Source organism: Pseudophryne corroboree, chromosome 5, assembly GCF_028390025.1.
Source record: "Pseudophryne corroboree isolate aPseCor3 chromosome 5, aPseCor3.hap2, whole genome shotgun sequence".
Taxonomy (NCBI): Eukaryota; Metazoa; Chordata; class Amphibia; order Anura; family Myobatrachidae; genus Pseudophryne; species Pseudophryne corroboree.
Window position 1 is genome coordinate 23,733,708 of NC_086448.1, and position 16,210 is coordinate 23,749,917.

The 16,210-nt window shown below is 47.9% G+C and overlaps 1 long non-coding RNA gene across 2 annotated transcripts in view; it reads right to left on the bottom strand.

The window, feature by feature from the left end:
- The window catches only part of LOC134927119 (uncharacterized), a 198,698-nt gene that overhangs the window by 62,715 nt on the left and 119,773 nt on the right, over positions 1–16,210 (bottom strand). The window contains exon 4 of one of the 2 annotated variants that reach the window (XR_010177562.1): positions 8,474–8,656. The exons of the other annotated variant lie outside the window; for it this stretch is intronic. This is a non-coding gene — a long non-coding RNA (uncharacterized LOC134927119). Of the gene's footprint in view, positions 1–8,473; positions 8,657–16,210 lie in introns of those variants that run through there. 2 annotated transcript variants of the gene reach the window in all.

Below are 16,210 nucleotides of genomic sequence, written 5' to 3' on the forward strand. Positions count from 1 at the left end.
GGAACTGGTAATGATCGTTCAGTAGGGCGAAACTCAGATAGGCCTGATGAGGAGGCCAAATTGGGATATGGAGGTTGGCATCCTTGATATCCGGGGACACTAGGAATTCCTGACGTTCCAGGCCTGTGATCACTGCTCTCATAGATTCCATGTTGAATTTGAAAACCTTTAGGTAAGGATTCAAGGACTTCAAATTCAAAATTGGCCTGACAGACCCATCTGGTTTTGGCACAATGAACAGACTGGAGTAGTAACCTTGTCCTTGCAGTTGCAGGGGTACTGAAACAATGACTTGGGACTGGACCAACTTGGTGATGGCCAGTAGTAGCGTAACACACATATTTTCCAAAGCTGGTAAGCTTGATTTGAAAAATAATTGGGGAGGAGCACCATCAAACTCCAGCTTGTAACCCTGAGAAAAAAGGTCACTTACCCAGGCGTTCTAACAGGAACTTTCCCAGATGTGGCTGAAGTGACGTAACTGGCCTCCCACCTCGAAATCCTCCCGGGGTGGGCAGGCACCGTCATGCCGAGGTCTTTGCGGAAGCTGAACTGGTGCTCTGTTCCTGAGAGCACCAGTTCACCGGATGATTCAACTGTTCCTGAGAGCCGGCAATGGCTGGTTTATTAGGTTTACCCCTGGTGCCTCTAGCTGCCTTTGATGCACCTCTGGCCCTAGATCAAAATCTGGTTGACCGAAAAGACTGAGTAGACGGTCCTGGGTAGGTATGTCTAGCAGGCGGAGCCCCCGAGGGAAGAAACGCATATTTTCCAGCAGTAGCTTTGGAGATCCATGCGTCTAATTCGCCTCCGAAGAACCATTCACCTGTAAAGGGAAGAGATTCCACATTGCGTTTGGAGTCAGCATCTGCAATCCACTGACGCAACCATATGGCTCTGCGTGCTGACACAGCCAGAGCAGTGGTTCTAGCATTAATATTGCCAATCTCTTTTAGGGAGTCACAGAGGACCCTTGCCATGTCCTGAATGTGTTTTAGGAAAATTACCATAGTAACTAGGGTCATGTCACCCGAGAGACCCTCCTGAATTTGAGTAGCCCAGGAGTGAATTGCAAGTGTCATCCAGCAACCTGCAATGACCGGTCTTTGAGATACACCTGCAGCAATGTAGATAGATATCAGTGTGGTCTCATTTTTTCTAGCCCCCGGGTCCTTTACCATAAAGGAGCCCGGAGATGGGAGTACCGCCTTCTTAGAGAGGCAAAAGACTGAGACATCTACAGCTGGAGAATCTTCCCAGAACTTTCTACCCTCAGGGGCAAAGGGGTATGTATGCAAAAACCATTTTGACACCTGATATTTCTTATAGGGTTTCTTCCAAGCTACTGTAGCTTAAATAAATCATCTAATTCTTTAGAATCAGGAAATGTGACAGTCAGTTTGTCTTGAGAGAGGAAAAACGACTGCTGATTTGCAGCGTCCTCTAGGGGGAGCTTTAGCACATCCCTTATAGCTAAAATGAGCGGTTCAATACCCTGTGTAGGAGTGGAATCCCCACTTATGGGATCCACATCGTCCCCATCATCCTGTATATCATCATCAGTATCTGATAGAAGCGCATGTAAAGCACGATTCTGCGCACCTGTATTAGTCAGGGGGATGGGGGACATCAGCCCTTTTTGCAGTTCTTGTGTTTTGTTGGCATTTGCAGTGAGCTGAGATGACATATCACACATCATAGTTTTGATAGCCCCCAGCCAGGAGGGCTCATGACTCTTCCCCACATTTTCCTCAGCATTTTGGGATGACTGACCACACTGCTCACATGATATGGAACCAGATGAAAGAGGGGAGAATCTGGCATTACATACACTGCATAACTTTTGTATTACCATAATGAAAACACACAATACACATACAACACAGACTGATTACAATGCAAGCCTGCCCTATCGCATGTGAGAGGAGACGCAGGGGAAGAGAGGACACCAGCATACCCAACGCTGCAGTGAGGCTGTCAGTGTTTTGACATAACAGTGAGAACTGCTTATATAATGTAATTCCCTCAGAGGAATAATATCTGTGCACAATTAGCGGCTCTTCTCCTAATCCACACCCTGTACCAGTGATCCAGTGTGTGACAGTCTGGAGGAGCTGTGTTAGGCTGCTGGTGCTGCTTATGCAGATGAAGGCACCAAAATGTAGAGATGTGCCCTGTGGGGGCGCGAAGGCAGAAGAGGACGCCGGGCGGGAAGAGCAGAGAGAAGACGCCGGGAGAAGACGCCGCGCCGCGCCGAAGAGCGGTGAAGAGGTCCTGAGGCCGCGGAAGAGGCCAGGAGACGCCAGGCCCCTTGAAGAAGATGTCCAGCGGCGGCTGGATGCGGAGAAGAGACGGAGGCGCCGCTGGCCAGGACGGGCCAGCGGCAGAAGAGGGTGCCAGAGACCCCTGGATCAGGTGAGGCCTCAGTTAGGCTAACTTCACCCCCTCCCCTTTTCCTCCCTCGACCACCAGGGACGGGCATTAGATCCGAGGGCACAATTCAGGCACTAGGCCTGGGCGCAGATAGGAGATTGGGGGCCATTATTTGATTAGGTGGTTTGGGCATTAGGCCCAAGCCACCCTCTCCCTGTGGCACCAGTTAGGTGGGCACTATGCCCGGGGGCATATCAGGCAATAGGCCTGTGGGCATTAGAGGGCATTAGGCCCTAGGGTATTTTGGCCAGCTAGGGATATCTAAAGGTGACGCTGGGTACTAGGCCCAGGTCACCCCGCGTGTGACAGGTTAGGCGGGCGCTAGGCCCGTGGGTGAAATCAGGCCTCCGGCCTGTGTGCAGCTAGGGGGTGCTAGGCCCAGTGAATAAGACCCCCGAGGGTCTGATGATACCCTGTCACCAAATATTCCTGCACACCCTTGTATCTCACATAAATACATATATAGATAAATATATAAATATACGGAATATATGGAAATTTTGGATGACAAGAGATTTCAATAGCCTCTAACCATGAGAGGCTATTGAAATCTCTTGTCATACAAAATTTCCATATATTCCGTATATTTATATATATTTATCTATATATGTATTCATGTGAGATACAAGGGTGTGCAGGAATATTTGGTGACAGGGTATCCGTATCATCATATTTCCCTTCATTATATGTCCTTGCATTTATAAATAGTAATGCTGGTAGAGGTGGTGGGCATAGCTGATACACCAGTCCCATAGCTAACTACCATCATTAATGCTTGAGTTGACTCTAAAAATAGAAATTATGACAAAGTCTAGTAAATTACAGACAATTTCATGCATGTACTGCTGTGGGTATGTAATTGATTAATGTTCACGAAAGTCACTATTTTGCACCCTGTAGGCCCCGGCGCGTTAGCGCATTGGCAAGTGCCTAGGCAACCGAGTCAGGAACCAAGCGTGATGCCATAGCAACGGGAGACCGGAAGCGGTGAGACGGCGCGGATGTGGCGTCACCAGCCCAGTGCCGGAAACCCCTCGGGTCCCGGAGCGGATGAGCAGCGCGGGGAGGAATCTGCCTTACACGTGGAGCACAGCTTTATAGGTAAGAGGTTTTTCACTTTCACTCATTCACACCTTGACAAAGGGGCTACGGGCCCCGAAACGTTGGAACAGTGATCTGTTAAATACACGGAGTTTTATTTAAGTCCTGGAGTGACGCTGCATTTGTTCATATGTTATCTGATTAAGAGCGGAGGGCACCCAGGCCGATGACACCAAGGACCAGGAGTGCCGGGCACCAATCCATTGTATATATATATATATATATATATATATATATATATATAAAATGTTTCTATTAAAACTGCGGCTAGGTTGCAACTGCATGGATCACAGGGCTTATAGATGCACGTGAACAAACTGTACTTGAGTAAGGCACACCAACCAACCAGTACAAAAACAATAGATATTATTATTATTATTATTATTATTATTATTATCCTTTATTTATATGGCACCACAAGGGTTCTGCAGCGCCCAATTACAGAGTACATAAACAAATAATCAAACAGGAAAACAGCAACTTACAGTTGATGACTGTATAGGACAAGTACAGGGTAAAGAAACATAGTTACATCAGCAGATGACACTGGAGTAAGTATCAGGTGGCAGAAGACTGCTGGATTTGGTGCAGTTGAAGATTATTAAAGTAAGAAAGGATAAGCACATGAGGGAAGAGGGCCCTGCTCGTGAGAGCTTACATTCTAAGCTAATATATATATATAATTTTTCTATTTGTAAACTTGCAGCTCGTATTGAGAACTGCGTGGATCACAGTGCTTATAGATGCACATGAACTAAGCGCACCTAACAGAACAATTTACAGCAGAGTATAGCGCAGCACACAGCAATGTGCCTCTATACAAAGTCACTCTCTACAGCACAGCCACTTGTCAGTATGGATACAGCACAGCCAGTATGGCAGAGTACAGCGCAGCACACAGCAGCGTGCAACATGCCACATATACACAGTCACTCTCTATACAGCACAGCCACTTGTCACTCTGGAAACAGTGCAGCCAGTATAGCAGAGTATAGCACATCAGCGTGCCACCTATACACAGTCACTATCCAGCACAGTCACTTGTCAGTCTGGAAACAGTGCAGCCAGTATAGCAGAGTACAGCGCAGCACACAGCAGCGTGCAACATGCCACATATACACAGTCACTCTCTATACAGCACAGCCACTTGTCAGTCTGGAAACAGTGCAGCCAGTATAGCAGAGTACAGCGCAGCACACAGCAGCGTGCAACATGCCACATATACACAGTCACTCTCTATACAGCACAGCCACTTGTCAGTATGGATACAGCACAGCCAGTATGGCAGAGTACAGCGCAGCACACAGCAGCGTGCAACATGCCACATATACACAGTCACTCTCTATACAGCACAGCCACTTGTCAGTCTGGAAACAGTGCAGCCAGTATAGCAGAGTACAGCGCAGCACACAGCAGCGTGCAACATGCCACATTTACACAGTCACTCTCTATACAGCACAGCCACTTGTCAGTCTGGAAACAGTGCAGCCAGTATAGCAGAGTACAGCGCAGCACACAGCAGCGTGCAACATGCCACATATACACAGTCACTCTCTATACAGCACAGCCACTTGTCAGTATGGATACAGCACAGCCAGTATGGCAGAGTACAGCGCAGCACACAGCAGCGTGCAACATGCCACATATACACAGTCACTCTCTATACAGCACAGCCACTTGTCAGTATGGATACAGCACAGCCAGTATGGCAGAGTACAGCGCAGCACACAGCAGCGTGCAACATGCCACATATACACAGTCACTCTCTATACAGCACAGCCACTTGTCAGTATGGATACAGCACAGCCAGTATGGCAGAGTACAGCGCAGCACACAGCAGCGTGCAACATGCCACATATACACAGTCACTCTCTATACAGCACAGCCACTTGTCAGTATGGATACAGCACAGCCAGTATGGCAGAGTACAGCGCAGCACACAGCAGCGTGCAACATGCCACATATACACAGTCACTCTCTATACAGCACAGCCACTTGTCAGTCTGGAAACAGTGCAGCCAGTATAGCAGAGTACAGCGCAGCACACAGCAGCGTGCAACATGCCACATATACACAGTCACTCTCTATACAGCACAGCCACTTGTCAGTCTGGAAACAGTGCAGCCAGTATAGCAGAGTGTAGCACATCAGCGTGCCATCTATACACAGTCACTATCCAGCAGAGCCATGGGCCGTTGTACAGTACCGCCACTACAGTAGAGCAGCAAGCGGCAGCGTTCATTCCAGTGAAATGATGCAGAGTCCCAGCTGCAGCGTCTTATATAGAAGCCAAGTCCCGCGAGAATCTGATGACGGGAAGATGTCATTCCGCCTAGAATGGGAATTTGAGTCTGCTGGGAACACCCGAACCGCGGCTTGGGTGAGACTCGGATACCAGTGTTCGGAGCGGTTCGGATTCTGTGGAAACCAAACCTCTCATCTCTAGCGAGAATCTAACGCCAGGAGAATGATTTTTTGCCTTGATTTGGAATCCGAGTCTTGCAGGAAAACTCAGATCCAGGGAGTTCTGGCGGGTTCAGAATTCCTAAAATCCGAACCGCTCATCTCTTAACATTGCTTTGTCGCCATGAAAGCTGATTTTCTGTTTTCCCCTGGAAATTGGGCTGGATATTCTACTCTATTAAATCTCAGTCTCTTGTTTGTTGCTGCTGAGAGTGTTTTCCTCCCCTGCTGTGTTCTGTCCTCACAGTTAATTATCTTACTATGTACAATTTTACAAGTGCAGCGTCTGTGCCATTCAGGGCGGCTGAAACACGCATCTGTTTATATGTGCGGTATGCACAAACCTACAGCTATATACTATAATTATGTGTCAAATTCATGTTTAAATATTCATGTGTTTACATCATACAAAGCTTAAAGTACGTGTGTATTCTTCCCAACACGCCCTATTTTACCCTGGATACACGGCTCTGACTCTCCACTGTATACACCTGGGCTGAACAGACGGCCACATGCTAAACGTGTATTTTCTGCATCAGGTTCTTTGGGCTGAGGGTGAATATTTTTTTTTAGGCTCCATTTAAACCGCTTTGATGTCTGAGACAGACTCGGAGAGCCTCCTGCCGTCACTTGCATGGAATTCAGGAACGCCTGGAGCATTTTCTCTCGCACTTGCCAGGTGCAGGCGTGGAGGGTGAAGGCCACGCTGACTTATCAGGCTCCTGGATGCAGTGTGAAGTGAAGGCGATGCTTCAAGTGTCTTTACAAAGAGAAGTAAAGTCTTGGTCTGGTCGTAACCTAATGTACTGTACAGATGTACTGTAATTTGGAAATATGTGGATGTAGTTATATTTTCAGGTCATTGCAATACAAACACCACCTACAGGAATTGAGGGGGTACTGCAACTTATCAGCAGATACTCCAACATGACCCTTCTAGCAGGTACAGAATGCTCTGCTCCTGGACTTCCCACGTACACACTCTCCAACATGACCACTTCCAGCAGGTACACAATACTCTGCTCCTGGACTTCCCACTTACACACCCTCCAACATGACCCTTCCAGCAGGTACAGAATGCTCTGCTCCTGGACTTCCCACTTACACACCCTCCAACATGACCCTTCCAGCAGGTACAGAATGCTCTGCTCCTGGACTTCCCACTTACACACCCTCCAACATGACCCTTCCAGCAGGTACAGAATGCTCTGCTCCTGGACTTCCCACTTACACACCCTCCAACATGACCCCTTCCAGCAGGTACACAATACTCTGCTCCTGGACTTCCCACTTACACACCCTACAACATGACCCCTTCCAGCAGGTACACAACTCTCTGCTCCTGGACTTCCCACTTACACACCCTCCAATATGACCCAATCCACCAGGTACACAACTCTCTGCTCCATCACATTGTTTGGAGACCATTGGTGAACCGCAACGCTGGATAAAGTAAGCCCCTTGTGATGTATGCTTTTGGTCATTACTCTGATGGAAAATAAATCTCCTAAGTTCTAAATCTCTTGCAGACGGCAGCAGGTTTTGTGCCAGAATTCACCCATGTCTTGCTCCACCCATTTTGCTCTCCCTTTTGTTATCCAGTTCCGCCCTGGATTTACTCTTCATGTGTGTTGATTCGAACGTTGGAGGGTTGGCTTTTGACGTCACACACCCGCCCAGCGTTCGCCCAGCCACGCCTGCGTTTTCCCTGGCACGCCTGCGTTTTTCCAAACACTCCCTGAAAACCCACCCAGAAACGCCCCCTTCCTGTCAATCTTCTAGCGGCTGACAGTGCGACTGAAAACATTGCTAGAACCTGTGCAAAACCACAAAGCTCTTTGTACCTGTACGTTGCGCGTGCGCATTGCGGTGCATGCGCAGATTAGCCGATTTTTACACTGATCGCTAGGCAGCGAATAACGGCAGCTAGCGATCAACTTGGAACGACCCCCATGGTGCACTAATTGGGGTTCCCAGTCACTTACGGTGCACTAATTGGGGTTCCCGGTTACTCACTTTACAAAGAAAACGACACCAAAAAAACCTTGTGTCGACTTTTTTCCATGTCAACCTTTTCCATGTCGACCAGCCGATGATGTCAACCTTTTTTAGATGTCAACCTACTTCCTGTCGACCAATAGTGGTCGACCTAATGAGTGTCGACCTAACAAACCCATTCCGTCCCTGGCAGTGAGGGACTTGGCTAACTACTATTCCAGCTCAGCAGCGTAGTGAGGTCATGAGGTTCTGCCCTGAGAAACCGCGGGACCTATTACAGCTTAATGCTATTTGATTTATTTTAAAGTAATCTGAAACACTAATTGTATACCATTTGCTCTCCAATTAATTATCGGACCTCTGAAGACAACTGATTGTGCCACGGTTTATTCTCATGACCGAAGGAGATGAATATTTATAGACTCAATCAGTGTTTGTTTGTTTTTTATTTGGACTTAATGAAGAACAGGCTTTTTTTTAATTTGACATTAGAATATTTTATGTTAATTGGTAAGAATTCCTGAATAAATCCATTAAATCCAAATTCCTAAGGAGGCGAATCTTTTTATTTTTGGCGCTGTGTTTTTCTGCTCCTTGTCCTTGAAACTTGTTCCCCACATATCAGGTATTATGACATCTCTGGAGAATCTCAGGCACTCATCTAAAAAACATTGTCAACTGTATGATACACCGATCTCTGAAATACAAACCTGGCCCACACATACATTAAATGCACGCCAAAGAAGACGCTCAGGTTTATTTTCCCACTACAACTGGTTTAATAAATCCATCAAACACACCTACAGTATACACCTGGGAAATACCTGTACTGACAGCTTGGCTTGTGTGTTACCCCTGTGTCTTGTGGGGTGGAGCTGGTGTAATGCGTGCAGTGTACAGGTACCTTGATGTAGGACGGTCTGCTTCTGGAAATACTTTATTGCTGTAGCCTGCCCCAGCAGAGAGGCAAGATCCCCCCCCCCACCCAGGTCAACTAAAATAGGGACACAGATATTATACAATGAAAACAACATTGCTTATTCTGCAATTTGGAATAATGGTTAAACTAATCAATGTAGGGCGGGGTGGGGTGCTTCTGGTTGTCAGGAAACCTCCTCCTTTTGGAAAGTGGCTCATATTATAACAATAGCATACAATATGATTCCTAAAGCTGCCACCACATCATGCAGTGTAAGGGACAGAGCAGAGCTGCTGCACATGCCCAGTAGCAGCTTCTTCTACCAAGTTTGCTGTGTGTGTGCTTCTGAGTCCTCAATCAGTGCACTGGACCAGAGAGCAGCTACCAGGAAGAAGAGACAGGCGTATTACCATGATGTGGGAGAATGTGTGCTTAGAAAGTGCACTACTGGTTGTATTTGTGTATTTATTTATTATGGTATGTATATCCTTTCATTTCTGCTGCGGGGTACACTGGGCTCCACAAGGATTGGACAATGGGGTGTAGAGTAGGATCTTGATCCGAGGCACCAACAGGCTCAAAGCTTTGACTGTACCCAGAATGCACAGCGCCGCCTCCTATATCACCCCGCCTCCCAGCACAGGAGCTCAGTTTTGTAAGTTGGTGCTGCAGTAAGCAGGCACTGAACAGAGGGGCTGCTTGAAGCAGCCCTCAGAAAAGCTTTTTATGAGGTAAAAAGTGAAGACTTCAAGGGCAGCAGCGGTGGTAAATGTCAGGAGACATTCACTGCTGCAGCTCCATCTCTCCCCAGCGGCGCTGTACACTCCCGAGCCCTGGTTGCCAGGTACCTACCGCGGAGGCTCCGGTTTTCTTCACGTTAGACACACACGGCTGGGGCTCTCCAGGATCGCATGGCCGCGATTCGGGAGGTAGTAAGTGGGTCTCGCTTGCGGGACCCGGTCTTTATCGCGATCCGGCACGGTCAGTGGGAGGCGGGCCGCGCGCGCTTGCGGTGGACACTGTGGATACAGGCGATCCCACTAGATCACCAGAGCATGGGCGCAGGTCAGGTTTTCTCTCTAAACCAATTCTTATATCGCCCACAGTACCCGGTGGTTTTGCCAGCGAGAGGGGATAAGGCTTAGACGTGGAGCCCCTCCTCCAGCCCCAGGGCGCTATTTCCAGTAAATGTTGCTGTCCTGGGGAAGCATATCTGTCTCTCCCTCACTCCCTGTCAGTGTCTGTGGCGCCATTATCCCTCAGCTCACTGTTCCTGGGAATGCTTGGGCAAATCCTCCTTTGTAAAGCCGCCTGGTTGTCAGCGCTGTGCCTTTACATGACACTTAAGTATTCTACCTGCCTTTTTAGTAGTGATGAGCGAGTTCGGTTTCTCGGAAACCGAACCCCCCCGAACTTCACCCATTTTACACGGGTCCGAGGCATACTCGGATTCTCCCGTATGGCTCAGTTAACCCGAGCGCGCCCGAACGTCATCATCCCGCTGTCGGATTCTCGCGAGATTCGGATTCTATATAAGCAGCCGCGCGTCGCCGCCATTTTCACTCGTGCATTGGAAATGTTAGGGAGAGGACGTGGCTGGCGTCCTGTCCGTTATTGTTGAACTTGATTGTGCACTATTGCTTAATTGTGGGGAGGGCTGGGGAGCAGCTGTATAATATAGGAGGAGTACAGTGCAGAGTTTTGCTGATCAGTGACCACCAGTTTTATCCGTTCTCTGCCTGAAAAAAACGCTCCATATCTGTGCTCAGTGTGCTGCATATATCTGTGCTCACACTGCTTAATTGTGGGGACTGGGGAGCAGCTGTATTATATAGCAGGAGTACAGTGCAAAGTTTTGCTGACAATGACCACCAGTATACGTTGTCTGCCTGAAAAACACTCCATATCTGTGCTCAGTGTGCTGCTTTATTGTGGGGACTGGGGACCACCAGTATAATATTATATAGGAGGAGTACAGTGCAGAGTTTTGCTGACCAGTGACCACCAGTATATTATATATAGCATTACGGTACAGTAGGCCACTGCTGTACCTACCTCTGTGTCGTCATTAAGTATACTATCCATCTAGATTCTATACCTGTGGTGCATTTCAGTTGTGCAGTTTGCTGACACAGTGACCACCAGTATATATAGCAGTACGGTACGGAAGGTCACTGCTGTACCTACCTCTGTGTCGTCATTAAGTATACTATCCATCTACATTCTATACCTGTGGTGCATTTTAGTTTTGCAGTTTGCTGACACAGTGACCACCAGTATACTATATATAGCAGTACGGTACGGAAGGCCACTGCTGTACCTACCTCTGTGTCGTCATTAAGTATACTATCCATCTACAGTCTATACCTGTGGTGCATTTTAGTTTTGCAGTTTGCTGACACAGTGACCACCAGTATACTATATATAGCAGTACGGTACGGAAGGCCACTGCTGTACCTACCTCTGTGTCATCATTAAGTATACTATCCATCTACATTCTATACCTGTGGTGCATTTTAGTTTTGCTGTTTGCTGACACAGTGACCACCAGTATACTATATATAGCAGTACGGTACGGAAGGCCACTGCTGTACCTACCTCTGTGTCGTCATTAAGTATACTATCCATCTACATTCTATACCTGTGGTGCATTTTAGTTTTGCAGTTTGCTGACACAGTGACCACCAGTATACTATATATAGCAGTACGGAAGGCCACTGCTGTACCTACCTCTGTGTCGTCATTAAGTATACTATCCATCTACATTCTATACCTGTGGTGCATTTTAGTTTTGCAGTTTGCTGACACAGTGACCACCAGTATACTATATATAGCAGTACGGTACGGAAGGCCACTGCTGTACCTACCTCTGTGTCGTCATTAAGTATACTATCCATCTACATTCTATACCTGTGGTGCATTTTAGTTTTGCAGTTTGCTGACACAGTGACCACCAGTATACTATATATAGCAGTACGGTACGGAAGGCCACTGCTGTACCTACCTCTGTGTCGTCATTAAGTATACTATCCATCTACATTCTATAACTGTGGTGCATTTTAGTTTTGCAGTTTGCTGACACAGTGACCACCAGTATACTATATATAGCAGTACGGTACGGAAGGCCACTGCTGTACCTACCTCTGTGTCATCATTAAGTATACTATCCATCTACATTCTATACCTGTGGTGCATTTTAGTTTTGCAGTTTGCTGACACAGTGACCACCAGTATACTATATATAGCAGTACGGTACGGAAGGCCACTGCTGTACCTACCTCTGTGTCGTCATTAAGTTTACTATCCATCTACATTCTATACCTGTGGTGCATTTTAGTTTTGCAGATTGCTGACAGTGACCACCAGTATATATAGCAGTACAGTACGGAAGGCCACTGCTCTACCTACCTCTGTGTCGTCAAGTATACTATCCATCCATACCTGTGGTGCATTTCAGTTGTGCGCAGTATATATAGTAGTAGGCCATTGCTATTGATAGTTACTGGCATATAATTCCACACATTAAAAAATGGAGAACAAAAATGTGGAGGTTAAAATAGGGAAAGATCAAGATCCACTTCCACCTCGTGCTGAAGCTGCTGCCACTAGTCATGGCCGAGACGATGAAATGCCATCAACGTCGTCTGCCAAGGCCGATGCCCAATGTCATAGTAGAGAGCATGTAAAATCCAAAAAACAAAAGTTCAGTAAAATGACCCAAAAATCAAAATTAAAAGCGTCTGAGGAGAAGCATAAACTAGCCAATATGCCATTTACGACACGGAGTGGCAAGGAACGGCTGAGGCCCTGGCCTATGTTCATGGCTAGTGGTTCAGCTTCACATGAGGATGGAAGCACTCATCCTCTCGCTAGAAAAATGAAAAGACTTAAGCTGGCAAAAGCACAGCAAAGAACTGTGCGTTCTTCTAAATCACAAATCCCCAAGGAGAGTCCAATTGTGTCGGTTGCGATGCCTGACCTTCCCAACACTGGATGGGAAGAGCTTGCGCCTTCCACCATTTGCACGCCCCCTGCAAGTGCTGGAAGGAGCACCCGCAGTCCAGTTCCTGATAGTCAAATTGAAGATGTCACTGTTGAAGTACACCAGGATGAGGATATGGGTGTTGCTGGCGCTGGGGAGGAAATTGACAAGGAGGATTCTGATGGTGAGGTGGTTTGTTTAAGTCAGGCACCCGGGGAGACACCTGTTGTCCGTGGGACGAATATGGCCATTAACATGCCTCGTCAAAATACAAAAAAATCAGCTCTTCAGTGTGGAATTATTTCAACACAAATGCGGACAACAGGTGTCAAGCCGTGTGTTCCCATTGTCAAGCTGTAATAAGTAGGGGTAAGGACGTTAACCACCTCGGAACATCCTCCCTTATACGTCGCCTGCAGCGCATTCATCATAAGTCAGTGACAAGTTCAAAAACTTTGGGTGACAGCGGAAGCAGTCCACTGACCACTAACTCCCTTCCTCTTGTAACCAAGCTCCTACAAACCACACCACCAACTCCCTCAGTGTCAATTTCCTCCTTACCCAGGAAAGCCAATAGTCCTGCAGGCCATGACACTGGCAAGTCTGACGAGTCCTCTCCTGCCTGGGATTCCTCCGATGCATCCTTGAGTGTAACGCCTACTGCTGCTGGCGCTGCTGTTGTAGCTGCTGGGAGTCGATCGTCATCCCAAAGGGGAAGTCGGAAGACCACTTGTACTACTTCCAGTAAGCAATTGACTGTCCAACAGTCCTTTGCGAGGAAGATGAAATATCACAGCAGTCATCCTGCTGCAAAGCAGATAACTCAGGTCTTGGCAGCCTGGGCGGTGAGAAACGTGGTTCCGGTATCCACCGTTAATTCAGAGGCACCTAGAGACTTGATTGAGGTACTGTGTCCCCGGTACCAAATACCATCTAGGTTCCATTTCTCTAGGCAGGCGATACCGAAAATGTACACAGACCTCAGAAAAAGAGTCACCAGTGTCCTAACAAATGCAGTTGTACCCAATGTCCACTTAACCACGGACATGTGGACAAGTGGAGCAGGGCAGACTCAGGACTATATGACTGTGACAGCCCACTGGGTAGATGTATTGCCTCCCGCAGCAAGAACAGCAGCGGCGGCACCAGTAGCAGCATCTTGCAAACGCCAACTCGTTCCTAGGCAGGCTACGCTTTGTATCACCGCTTTCCAGAAGAGGCACACAGCTGACAACCTCTTACGGAAACTGAGGAAGATCATCGCAGAATGGCTTACCCCAATCGGACTCTCCTCGGGATTTGTGACATCGGACAACACCAGCAATATTGTGCGTGCATTACATCTGGGCAAATTCCAGCACGTCCCATGTTTTGCACATACATTGAATTTGGTGGTGCAGAATTATTTAAAAAACGACAGGGGCGTGCAAGAGATGCTGTCGGTGGCCCAAAGACTTGCGGGCCACTTTCGGCATTCAGCCACCGCGTACAGAAGACTGGAGCACCACCAAACATTCCTGAACCTGCCCTGCCATCATCTGAAGCAAGAGGTGGTAACGAGGTGGTATTCAACCCTCTATATGCTTCAGAGGATGGAGGAGCAGCAAAAGGCCATTCAAGCCTATACATCTGCCCACGATATAGGCAAAGGAGGGGGAATGCACCTGACTCAAGCGCAGTGGAGAATGATTTCAACGTTGTGCAAGGTTCTGCAACCCTTTGAACTTGCCACACGTGAAGTCAGTTCAGACACTGCCAGCCTGAGTCAGGTCATTCCCCTCATCAGGCTTTTGCAGAAGAAGCTGGAGACATTGAAGGAGGAGCTAAAACAGAGCGATTCCGCTAGGCATGTGGGACTTGTGGCTGGAGCCCTTAATTCGCTTAACCAGGATTCACGGGTGGTCAATCTGTTGAAATCAGAGCACTACATTTTGGCCACCTTGCTCGATCCTAGATTTAAAACCTACGTTGGATCTCTCTTTCCGGCAGACACAAGTCTGCAGAGGTTCAAAGACCTGCTGGTGAGAAAATTGTCAAGTCAAGCGGAACGTGACCCGTCAACATCTCCTCCTTCACATTCTCCAGCGACTGGGGGTGCGAGGAAAAGGCTAAGAATTCCGAGCCCACCCGCTAGCGGTGATGCAGGGCAGTCTGGAGCGAGTGCTGACATCTGGTCCGGACTGAAGGACCTGCTAACGATTACTGACATGTCGTCTACTGTCACTTCATATGATTCTCTCACCATTGAAAGAATGGTGGAGGATTATATGAGTGACCGCATCCAAGTAGGCACGTCAGACAGTCCGTACGTATACTGGCAGGAAAAAGAGGCAATTTGGAGGCCCTTGCACAAACTGGCTTTATTCTACCTAAGTTGCCCTCCCTCCAGTGTGTACTCCGAAAGAGTGTTTAGTGCAGCCGCTCACCTTGTCAGCAATCGGCGTACGAGGTTACTTCCAGAAAATGTGGAGAAGATGATGTTCATCAAAATGAATTATAATCAATTCCTCCGTGTTGACATTCACCAGCAGCAATTGCCTCCACAAAGTACACAGGGACCTGAGATGGTGGATTCCAGTGGGGACGAATTAATAATCTGTGAGGAGGGGGATGTACACAGTGAAAGGGGTGAGGAATTGGAGGATGATGATGAGGTGGACATCTTGCCTCGGTAGAGCCAGTTTGTGCAAGGAGAGATTGATTGCTTCTTTTTTTGGTGGGGGCCCAAACCAACCAGTCATTTCAGTCACAGTCGTGTGGCAGACCCTGACGCTGAAATGATGGGTTTGTTAAAGTGTGCATGTCCTGTTTATACAACATAAGGGTGGGTGGGAGGGCCCAAGGACAATTCCATCTTGCACCTCTTTTTTCTTTCATTTCTCTGACGTCCTAGTGGATGCTGGGAACTCCGTAAGGACCATGGGGAATAGCGGCTCCGCAGGAGACTGGGCACAACTAAAGAAAGCTTTAGGTCACCGGGTGTGCACTGGCTCCTCCCACTATGACCCTCCTCCAAGCCTCAGTTAGATTTTGTGCCCGGCCGAGGTTGGATGCACACTAGAAAGAAAGTATAGAATTAGGTTTTTTATTTTCAGTGAGACCTGCTGGCAACAGGCTTACTGCAGCGAGGGACTAAGGGGAGAAGAAGCGAACCTGCCTGCTTGCAGCCAGCTTGGGCTTCTTAGACTACTGGACACCATTAGCTCCAGAGGGATCGACCGCAGGCCCAGCCTTGGTGTTCGGTCCCGGAGCCGCGCCGCCGTCCCCCTTACAGAGCCAGAAGCAAGAAGAGGTCCGGAAAATCTGCGGCAGAA